Raw genomic sequence first — 12735 nt, 5'->3', positions numbered from 1 at the left:
TTGTTTACCCATAGCATAGCTGCTAATGAATCTGACGTCTCGCATATTCAGAAAATGTCAGACTTTTGGATTTTAACATAAAATCAAATTACTTAGAGGTTCTACTTCCATTGACAGTGAAATCTCGTGGGGTTAAGGCTAGAAGGGAATAGGGATACGTATGGCGCTGCTAGGCATGCGCACATCAATACAACGTGATTTTTGTCACACTACAATAATTACAATTTTTTTAATTATTGTAAGGGGTAGGCTTAGGGTTGGGGCAGGTGTAGACGTTAATAAAACCCAGTCTAAAAGGTAGAAAATTAGATTTCATTGTTCGTTTCTGGTCGGAGTTGTATCCCTTCTAGCCACAGTGAAACAGAAGGAAAACACGCAGCGTTCAGACTCACTGCTTGTTGAGGATAGCGTAGTTCTGGGGCCTGTACCATGAAGCCGGATTAGCTGGCTAGCCAGGTAAGTTTCAGTTTAGTTTGCACCAGTCCTGGGTTTTAGGTACCATGTAAGTGGCTTGGCTTTTAGCTGCGTTCATTGCCATAGTAACGTACACTCCACGGCTAACCTGCTCCTGTTATGTTCTGGAGAGATCATAAACTGAAATTGGACCAATCAGATGTAAGCAAAGTGACACGTGTCTGACACAAAAAAGTCACTCCCCAAGTTTCTCTTGCTCCAAATTAAAGGTCACTGGTATTAAAAAGATTGTCTGGCTTTAATGATAATTACTTAAGTTATTTTATATTATTATTAATCCATTAATCACAGGCAATTTTAGTTTAACAGTTATCATAAATCATTTATTTTAAATTAATGTTAATATATACAGATCGTATGTAATGTAAGTAAGTTGTAGAATCAATAGATAATGCTTTAAAAATGACTACATGTGACCTTACATCAGGCATCCTCAAATCTGGCCCACTCCTGCAGAGTTTAGCTCTAACCCGGATCAAACACACCTGAGCATGCTAATCAGAGTCTTCAAGATCATTAGAAAATCACAGGTAGGTGAGTTTGAGCAAGGCTGGAGCTAAACTCTGCAGCAGATTGGCCCTCCAGGGAGAGATTTGATGCCTTACATGTTTGAGTCTATGGCTGTATATTTCCAACTATATAAACTAATTTAACAAGTTTCACTTGTGACTGCACTGATAAAGCAAGATCATTTCTTTTATTTGTCCTCTTTCATGAACAAGTACTTTTTTCATTGTAAATGCATTTAAATCCATCATATTCTTCAATCTCTTAACCTTTAGCAAAACCTTTAACCTTTAACCAAGGCTCGTGATTGGCTGTTCGCCAGTGATGTCACACATTCATGTGAACCTGCTCCACAAACTCAGGATCAAATTTTGCAGACACCATAAACACCTTTAAAATAAACAGGCTGAAGAGATGCCTTGCAAATCCGACGTCATTATGATTTTTCATTCCAAATAATATATTTAAAAAATTGGTGGCCTGTCCTTCTTATTGAAATGCAATTTTTTACCCAGCAAGTTACCCATTGCCTTATCGAATTTTCATCAAATGTTCTATTACTACTTATGGTCTTCTTTCTTGGAAATTTTGGAATCTTGGAAGTTTTGTCCATAGTTTTTCTCCACACAAAGTTTTCCTCTGGCACAATGATATAACTGTCAGAAATAAGTCCCTTTTTTTCTCTAAATGGTTTAACAACAATCTCAATTGTATTATATCTGTGTTAGATGATATTGGTAATATTTTAACTTATGGGCAATTTCTTAATCGGCATGGCTTTCCTGTTCCACCAAAAAAATGCAATACATTAATAAAAGCTATACCAACAGGTTTAATTCAGTTAGTTAGAAATCACTTAATGTTTAGTACAAAATGGAAGAAAGAGTTAAGCTGTATATTAACTTTATATATATATATATATATATATATATATATATATATTTATTTATTTGCTTCTTTTCTATTTTGCATTTACTTGTACTTTTACTTTCAATACTTAAGTACGTTAAAAAAAAACAAAATAAAATAAATAAATAAATACTTTTTGTACTTAAGCACAATAAATATCACATACTTTAAGACTTTTACTCAAGTAATATTCTAAACGGTGACTTCAACTTCTACCAAAGTCATTTTCTGGTAAGATATCTGTACTTTTATTAAGTATGGCTTTCAGGTACTTTATACACCACTGGATGTGATTGTCTGGCCAGCAGATCTGTCTCCTATTGAAAATGTATGACCCATCATGAAAAGGAGAATCAGACAACAATGACTATGGACTGCTAAGCAGCCTTGTTGAGAAAGTCTGTGTACAAGTGTGACCGGGCAAAAATGTTGCTTGCAAAACTTAAAAATTTGCATCCTTAATTCCCAGATGATTAAAATGTGTAATTAAAAGGAAAGGTGATTTGAAACAGTGGTAAACATGCCTCTGTCCCAACGTTTTTGGAGTGTGTTGTAGCCATCAAAATTTGTTTATATTTACAAAATAAAATTAAGTTGGCCAGTGAAAACATTGGAAATGTTTTCTTTGTAATTTAATCAATTAAATAAAGGTTAAAGAGAATGAACAAATAACATATTCTTATTTGTATTATTTGTGTTATTTAACATATTCTTAAATAGCATATTCATATAAACATTTCTGGAATTGGGGTTGTAGACAACTTCCCAACTCTTCATTTCCTAAATATAATATTTACATATACCAAATACTGTACATGCTCCTGTATTGATTTCATCAGTGTTTGTACAGATGAAGTTGATGTTTTTGCATTCTCCTCCTGGTCCCAGTCCTTTAAATAAAGCAAATAAATACATTTATTTTTAAACTGTAATGATTTAAAACTTTGTAATTTATTACATTTGCAATAACTGGTTAGCCAGCTTTAGAGCATTAAGAATGGGTGTCTCAACTGTACCATGGTACTGTTTCAACTGTTCACCATATGGGTACAGTTGAGACAAAAATGCACCTCATGTTTATGAGTGTCAGGGAGTCTCTGTCAGTCTGTCACCTCAGTCACTACGGTCATCAGCACCGGCACACACCAGATCGCAATCACCTGTGTTCTGATCACCTGCACCTGCTGTCTCCAATCAAGCCACCTATATCTGCACACTCTCCACACTCCCTCCTGGTCTGGTCTACTGTTCACTACCATGACTGTTCGTTACCAGACTCTTTGTGCTCTACTAACCTGTGCTTACTTACTCACTCCTAGATCCTCTGATGAAACTCCTATGTTGCACTCCTCTGTTCCTGGGCCCCCATCTCCCACGAACCTGCAAGGACATCACCTCTCGGTATTCAGCTAAGACCCATTGGACTGTTCATTGTGCTTGCTACTCACCTGCCGTTACTCCTCATGATCTGCATCTCCTTTCTGGTCAATAAACCTCTGTGTTATATCACTTACCTCTGTGTCCCTTGCCTGTGTTGTGACAATGAGCTAATTGTGGAAAATATAAACTACTTATGGTTATCAATTTATATTTTAGTACACAAGCAAAAGAAATATAATGTGAAAAATCACTTAATTTCAGCATCTAGTTTGTGTTGTGATGGAAAAAAGCAGAAAGTGTCTCTGCACTCGGTCTACCCTACAAGTGAACGCTGGGTATCAGCAGTGAAGGAGATGTCAATCAAGAACTAGTGGACCAATGATGAGCCTGCTCTGATTTACATGAAACACTAACTGCAACATTTGGGAAAGCAAGCACAGAACATGGAAACAAGAGCTAAGAGAAAAACGGCATAAGCATACAAAAAATAAAAATATGAGCAGAAAATGTCAGAGCACAAAAAACAGGGAAATATAATCAAGGAAAACATGATTTTGTGTGCAAGTTGGATAATTTTGCATTAATATTTCAGTTTTGTGCAATATGACTTTAAATGTTTAAAGTTTTGATTTATGCTTAATTTGTTTTTAAATGTTACATTTTTGATTTATGCTTATCTTTTGATCCGTGACCATTGTTTGCTATTCTGAAAAAAATCTGCTTTCACTTTTAAATTTTGTGCAATATATTTTTAATTGTGTTTTTTAAATTTTGGTTTCATGCTTATTTTTTTATCCATGACTGCAATTCTTTAGATGGAAAAGTTATCCCATAAGCAGGACTCCGCCATCTTGAAAAATGGTGTGTATTGACATCTTTCTGCAGTTTAAATAAAATACATTCTGATGTTCAGTCATGTTCATTTTATGCTTTAAGTAAATATGAAAAGACGTGTTCATGTGTGCCGCTTGAACTGACGCGCTACAGCAATCTGTCACGACACAATAAAGAGCCACAAATGGTATTTATTGTTTCGAATTTGTTAAAAAATAACAAAATTTGAAAGAAGTAACCTGCTCTGTCTTTTCTGTTGGCGCGTTGTCAGTTTCCTCTTTGCTCTGCAATGTATTTTTTTACTGTGCGAGAGCAAGATGTGTAGTGTGGGAGCAGCATGGCTTGTCGGATATAACAACAGTAACTAAGGAGGGAGGGTTTTTGTAAGGGTCAATTAATAGTACTGAAACACTGGGAGACACAGGGTCATAAGCACAGGGTCAGGACAGGCAGCAAACAATCCAAGTAATATCCAAACTAACAAGGCAGAAACAATAGCAGGCCGCAGAGATTCATAACAGGATAAACAATTCAGGGTTGTTCACAAGCCGGGTAAATAGGCAAAGAGTAATGCTCAGAGTTGTCAGCCAGGGGAAAACAAGACTTCACAATGAAAATAAGGAAGTGAGTTGTTTAAATAGTCCAGAGAGTAGGGATAAGGTGAGGTTAATAAGTACCAGGTGCAGGGTACTGGCATAAAGTTGGCTTGACATTGGACATTCGATATTCGCATATTTAGGGACCGTCTCTAAAGTTACATGCAATATTGGTATACATTTTTCTAGCTTCAATAGCATATGAGCAGAATGACTTACAGTCATTAAACAAACTGTAAACTGTTCATCTAGATGTCAGCTATAATGCACACCTTTTACATTTTTGATATTTATTAAAATAAACTGTAAATCATATGTAAAAATTGCTATTTTTCAGTACCAAATGGGCTCAAACGCATTTGAGGATACATGCACGTACATGCCCTGCGTATGGCAAACAATGTAAAAATTGCAAAAAAATGAACCACTTTGCCAGGATGTGTAAATCGCGGAAAGTGCACGCAGTAGATGATGAAGTCACGGATCAGCAAGCAAGTCTTTTCGTTGGAGCTGTGCACGCAAACACACAGTCACAAGCAGAGTCAAAGTCAAAGTCAAAGTCTGTTTTATTGTCAATTCTGCCACATGTACCGTACATACATACAGAGAACTGAAATTTCGTTACTCTCTTACTCCCTGGTGCATACAGATAACACTAAGTACTAACAGTAGAACGCATAAATACAGATAAGTACAAATCAAATATATATATACACATATACACATACACAAACAAAAATGCAATTATTACAGATATACAAATAAGGACATGTAGAATAAAAATAAAAATGAAAATAAAATAATATGAAATGGATAAAGTGGCATAAGGCACATGGTAAATAGAGTGCAAACCAGTGAGACAGACAAACAAACAAACAGTGCAGACTATAAATGGTAGTGCAAAGAGCTTATTGAGACTATTTTTTAAAGTGACGAAGAGCATTCTTTTTCAGACTGACAGAAGAGGTAGCTGAATGAGGTCAGTCCAATGCTTGTACAAAGTGACTGGTGCTGATCACAGTGTGTGTGTGTGTGTGTGGATGTGGGTGGTGGGGGGGGGGTCAGAGTTCAGTAGTGCGTGGGGTAAGAGAGGGGAGGGGGGGCAAGGACGGGAGGGAGTTCAGCTTCCTGACAGCCTGATGGATGAAGCTGTCTTTCAGTCTGTTGGTCCTGGCCTGGAGACTCCGCAGTCTCCTCCCTGATGGTAGCAGACTGAAGAAGTAGTGTGTCGGGTGGGTGGGATCGCCTGCAATGCAGAGAGCTTTGCAGGTGAGACGGGTGCTGTAGATGTCCTGGAGGGAGGGGAGAGAGACACCAACGATCTTCTCAGCTGCTCTCACTATCCGTTGAAGAGGAATGGACTATCGAAATAAAAGTGGAGCGCAAACCTGTCAAATTCAAACTTGATACTGGCGCGCAGGCCAATGTAATTCCTAACAGTTTACTACAAAGAACAGGCAAAAAGAACATACTTGAACCAACAAATGTAAAACTATCAACATACACTGGAGACAAAATACCTGTGAAAGGAAAGTGTAACTGGACAGTGAAATACAAGAAGAAAAATTATTTCCTGGAATTCAATGTAAAATCAGATGCCAAACCAATACTAGGAATTAAAGCAAATGGGGCTCATCAAGAGAGTGATGGCACTGAATAAAAGTGATGAAATAGATATTTTCAAAGAGTATGTTGATGTACGAGGGAATAGGCTGTCTTGAAGGGGAACACACCATTCGAATTGATGAGAGTGTGACGCCAAAAGTGCACCCACCTAGAAAGATTCCTGTCACTCTAAGGGAACAATTAAGAACAGAACTGAACATGATGGAAAAAATGAAAGTGATAGCAAAAATCGAAGAGCCTACACAGTGGGTAAACCCGATTGTGGAAAGGTCTAATGGAAAATTAAGAATTTGCTTAGATCCACGTGATCTTAATACAGTAGTAATGAGGGAACACTACCAGCTACCAACAGTTGAGGAAATAACCTGCAAACTGTCGAAAGCCAAATACTTTACAGTACTGGATGCAAGTTCAGGTTTTTGGCAACTCAAATTAGATGAAGCCAGCTCTCGCCTCTGTACGTTCAACACTCCTTTTGGCCGTTACAGATTCCTCCGTCTTGCTTTTGGAATTAATTCGGCAATTAATTCGGCACCAGAAGTGTTCCACAGGACAGTGAGACAACTGTTTGAAGGAATTGAAGGTGTTGAGACGTACATTGATGACCTTTTGATCTGGGGAGAAACAAAAGAACAGCATGATGTAAGATTGAGACAAGTGCTAGAGAGAGCAAGAATCAAGAACTTCAAGCTGAATAAAGAAAAATGCAAAGTGGGCCTGGAGGAAATCAAATACCTGGGTCATGTTTTTTCAAAATAAGGACTGAAACCTGATCAGAGCAAGATTGAGGCTGTAAAGAAAATGACAACACCTGAATGCAAAAAAGATGTTGAGCGATTTCTGGGAATGGTCACGTTCCTAGCAAAGTTCATTCCAAATACGTCACAACACACTGAGTCATTACGTGGACTAATTAGACATGATGTGGCATGGCAGTGGAGAGATGAGCATCAGCATGCATTCGACAAATTGAAAACAATGCTCACTGAAACCCCTTTGCTTAGATACTATTATGTAAAACCTTCCTGTGACACTATCAGTGGATGCTTCCAAAAAACGGACTTGGTGCTGTCCTACTGCAAGAAGACAAGCCGATTGCATATGCATTGCATGCCTTGACTGAAACAGAACAGCGCTACACGCAAATCGAAAAAGAAATATTAGCGATTGTGTTCAGGGTAGAACGTTTCCATCAGTATGTGTATGGAAAGGAAATTTATGTGGAGTCAGATCACAAGCCACTTGAAGTGATAATGAAAAAGCCATTGAGCAGTGCTCCAGCTAGAATACAGAGACTGTTAATGAGATTGCAGAAATATCAAGTGCACGTGCAGTACAGGCCAGGAAAGGAGATGCATATTGCAGATGCATTGTCCAGAGCTTAGTTACCAGTGACCGGCTCATTTGATACAGACATAGAAGCTCCGGTGCACATGGTGATCTCCAATTTGCCTGTGTCAAGTGAGAAATGAGAAGAATTCAGAAAAGAAACAAAGAATGATAAGACGCTGATTAAACTCACAGAGACAGTCCTGAATGGATGACCGAAGATAAAGAGTCAAGCTGCAAAAGAAATACAAATGTATTGGAATTACGGAGAGGAAATTTCAGTAGTGGATGGTGTTCTATTTAAAGGAGAACGACTCATTGTTCCGGCAACAATGAGAGCTGAAATGCTTAAGCGAATTCATGAAAGTCACTTGGGCATTGAAAGCTGCAGACGTAGAGCAAGAGAAGTACTCTTTTGGCCTGGAATGTCGCAAAGTATCACAGAAATGGTGAACAGCTGTGACGTGTGTAGGACTCATCAGAAACGACAAACCAAAGAGCCGTTACATCCACACAATGTTCAAGAACGACCCTGGCAAAAGATAGGTATTGACCTATTCACCTTTGGCCAGCAGGAGTATCTACTCTTAGTGGATTAATATTCCAAGTTCATTGAGGTAGAATGGCTAAACTCAGACACAAGAAGTGCAACAGTCATCACCCATCTTAAGTCACAATTCGCTAGACATGGAATTCCTGAGACAGTGATTTCAGATAACTGACCTCAATTCAGCTTTTTGCAAAAGACTGGGAGTTTACTCACAAAACATCAAGCCCCCACCACGCTCAATCGAATGGAACGGCTGAAAGAGGAGTACAAACTGTAAAACTCATGCTAAAAAAAGCTAAAGCAGATGGAAAGGATCCGTATTTGTCTTTGCTGAACCTTAGGAGTACACCATTGGAAGACATTGGAGCGTCACCAGCCCAGCTGTTGATGGGTCGACGCGTGAGAACGAGACTTCCAACAATGTCAAAAATGTTGAAACCCTGTATGGTCTCTAACACAGTGCGGCAGTTGTTAGAAAAAAGACAACAGAAACAGAAAGAATACCTTGATCAAGGAACAAGGGTTCTTCAGAACCTTCAGATTGGCGACAGTGTCAGAATAAGGCAAGATGGCATATGGAATCCAGCTCAAGTAACTGAACTTTCTGATCAGCCCAGATCCTATGTTGTACAGATGCCTGATGGACAGAAGTATAGACGGAACAGAAAGTTTCTGATGCAGTCAAAGGTAAAAAATAACATGAACAAGGACAGGGACAATCAAAATGTGACAGCAGAAATTGTGTGACAATGCCGATGAACCATGTGAAATGGACATTCAAAACAAAACACAACAAAGAAATGCTAATCCTACAGAGCTTCCAAGTCTCCCAACCAAAACAGCCAGTGGACGTACTGTCACCAAGCCAAGAAGGCTTGTCGAGGAGTGGCTATGAGCTTTGTGATGTCTGTTCAGGTGCAATAGTTTAAAGGACAATACAAAAAACTGAAGAAAAAAAAAAAAAGAAATGTAAAAACGTGTTTATAAACAAGAAAGATGTTATGTGATACCAAGCAGAAATTTTCAGGTCATGGACTGTATAGTGTGACGTGTTCATGTGAAAAAAAAAAACAAGGGGGATGTCATGATATGTAAATAATTCATCTTGATTTTGATGTAGTTCATGTGGAAGCCACAGGGTGGAGCAGTTCAAAAGTAGAACAAGTTGTTAAAACATTAAAACAGTCGCAACTCTCTCTCTCTACGGCTCTGATTCAGTCCAGATAGAGGGGGTGGAGTTATTATTTAATACGTTTCATAAATACTAAATTTTTGTAAAACAGACATACGTAAAGGGTGATTAACAGCATTGATTTATGGAAGAAAAAAAACAAAACAAACACCACCACCAAAAAAGGGCACTTCGGAGTGTATAAAGGGGAAAAAGGGCATGTGCTCTGCACAGGTTAAGCCCTTCTTGTGCACGTGCCTGTGTGCGAGTATTTATAGGTGAATATGCATGGATCAAGTTTATATGTATATGGGAGTATAGGTGTGTCTGCATGCAGCAAGTTTATATGTATGTGTGTGTTATTGTAGGTGCATGGATCGAGTTTATAGGCCTCGTGTCTATAGGTGTATGCATGCGTCAAGTTTATATGTATAAGCAAGTTATTCACAAGTGTGTATGCATTCATTACTAACAATATGTAGCCTATTGGTATGGATTTCATATTAGTGTGCACGTGTATTTCATATATGTATTTTGAACATCCAATAGTATACATGTATATGTGAGTAATTTATTGGTGTATATGCACGTATTTATGTATGTATTGATAAGCAAAGTTTGATTTAAATCCTATGTGGCACATCATATATCAAAACACATGGTCCCAAAGCATTTAAAAACGGTTGTGTGTTGTACTTAGAAGAAACTTTATCATTCCACTTTATCCTGGTGGACTTATGTGAGGATCCTGCTTGTAGACTTCAGCTCCGCTTTTAACACCATCACCCTTCAGAATAAACAAACTCAGCTCTCCGTCCCCACCTCCGTCTGTCAGTGGATCACCAGCTTCCTGACAGACAGGCAGCAGCTAGTGAGGCTGGGAAAATTCTCATCCAGCACCCGTACGATCAGCACTGAAGCTCCTCAGGGCTGCGTTCTCTCCTCACTGCTATTCTCCCTCTACACGAGCGAGAGCGACTGCACATCTAAAGACCCCTCTGTCAAGCTCCTGAAGTTTGCAGACGACACCACACTGACAGTGACGAGTCTGCTTACAGACAGGGGGTTAAGGAGCTGGCTGTCTGGTGCAGTCTTAACAACCAGCTAAACACGCTCAAAACTGTGGAGAATGATCTTGGACTTCAGGAGAAACCCCCTGCACTCCCCCCGCTTATCATCATGAACATTTCAAAAGCATATCTAAATTGCGACCTATGCTCTCAACGTCAAATGCAGAAATACTAATTCATGCGTTTATGACCTCAAGGTTAGACTATTGTAATGCTTTATTGGGTGGTTGTTCTGCACGCTTGATCAACAAACTACAGTTAGTCCAAAATGCAGCAGCTAGAGTCCTTACTAGAACCAGGAAATATGACCATATTAGCCCGGTTCTGTCAACACTGCACTGGCTCCCTATCAAGCATCGGATAGATTTTAAAATCTTGTTAATTACTTATAAAGCCCTGAATGGTTTAGCCCCTCAGTACTTGAGTGAGCACTTAATCACATTATAGTCCTCCACGTCCACTGCGTTCTCAAAACTCCGGCCGTTTGATAATACCTAGAATATCAAAATCAACTGCGGGCGGCAGATCCTTTTCCTATTTAGCACCCAAACTCTGGAACAATCTACCTAACACTGTTCGGGAGGCAGACACACTCTGTCAGTTTAAATCTAGATTAAAGACCCATCTCTTTAGCCTGGCGTACACATAACACATTAATACGCTTCTATTATTCAAATCCGTTAAAGGGTTGTTAGGCTGCATTAATTAGATCAACCGGAAGCGGGAACACTCCCCATAACACACGATGTACTCGTTACATCGTAAGTAGAATGGCATCTACGTTAATATTTGTCTGCTTCTTTCTTATTTTGTTTCTCAGTCCATATCCGGTCAGATGGTGAATCAGCACCAAGAGATGATGTCTGCAGCCCTGATCATCAGCGGAGAGCCCCTGAGACATACATTTAAATTATAATAAACAAACAAATATATATTATAAAAATACACTGAGAAACAATAAATGCATTAAACTATACATTACAATTATAGCAAATGAATAAATCATATAAATGAAAAACTTCAAATAATTAATAAAACACAAATATAACAAATACATTAAATTATAAATTAAAATGCTCCATCGGGACAAGACCACGGGAATCAGATAAGCCGTTTGCACAATCTGACATGGCTGCGGTTGGAATTGAACTGCGGGTTTCTTCTGGTCAGAGGAGAACTGACCCCTGACTGAGTCTGGTTTCTCCCAAGGTTTTTTTCTCCATTCTGTCACAGAGGGAGTTTTGGTTCCTTGCCGCTGTCGCCTCTGGCTTGCTCAGTTGGGGACACTTAATTTCTAGCGATTATCGTCAATTTGGTTGCACAGATACTATTTAAACTAAACTGAGCTAGACAATGACATCTCTGAATTTAATAATGAAATGCCTTTAACTGAAAATTGAGTGTTTAATCTTATCATTATACATTACTGACACTCTATCCTCTAATTTGATACTGTTAAGTGCTTTGACACAATCTGTATTGTTAAAAGCGCTATACAAATAAAGATGACTTGACTTGACTTGCAGTGGAGTCATTCAGATTCCTGGGCACCACCATCTCTCAGGACCTGAAGTGGGACATTCACATTGAGTCCATTGTTAAAAAGGCCCAGCAGAGGTTGTACTTCCTTCACCAGCTGAGGAAGTTCAACCTGCCACAGGAGCTGCTGAAACAGTTCTACTCCGCCGTCATTGAATCCGTCCTCTGCACTTCAATAACTGTCTGGTTCAGCTCAGCTACCAAATCTGTCTCCAGAAGACTACAGAGGGTAGTCTGGACTGCTGAGCGAATCATTGGTACAACCCTCCCCAGTCTCCAAGAACTGTACTTATCCAGAGTGAGCAAAAGGGCTGGCAAAATCCCTTTGGCCCCCTCACATCCAGCACACTCCCTCTTTGAACTGTTACTATCTGGTCGACGCTACAGAGCTCTGAGCACCAGAACGACCAGACACAGGAACAGTTTCTTCCCTCAGGCAATCCATCTCATGAACACTTAACATTAAACGTGGAACACACAACACCATTATACATTATTCACCACACATACTTATTTTTTCATTTAAAATTTGCACATATCAGACCTGTACACACATAATTGTCTATATTATATATTGTGTTTTTGCTATTTTGTACATTGCCTATTTGTATATTTGTATATTATTCTTTTATTATCTGTGTCCTGTCCTGTTGCTGTTATTCTGTTGCACTGTGGAGCTTCTGTCTCTATAATAAATTCCTCGTATGTGTAAGCTCATTCTGATTCTGATTCTGAAATCACCTTTTAAAG

Source organism: Onychostoma macrolepis, chromosome 19 (genome assembly GCF_012432095.1).
Source record: "Onychostoma macrolepis isolate SWU-2019 chromosome 19, ASM1243209v1, whole genome shotgun sequence".
In the NCBI taxonomy this organism is placed as follows: Eukaryota; Metazoa; Chordata; class Actinopteri; order Cypriniformes; family Cyprinidae; genus Onychostoma; species Onychostoma macrolepis.
Note: the sequence above shows the minus strand (reverse complement) of the source record.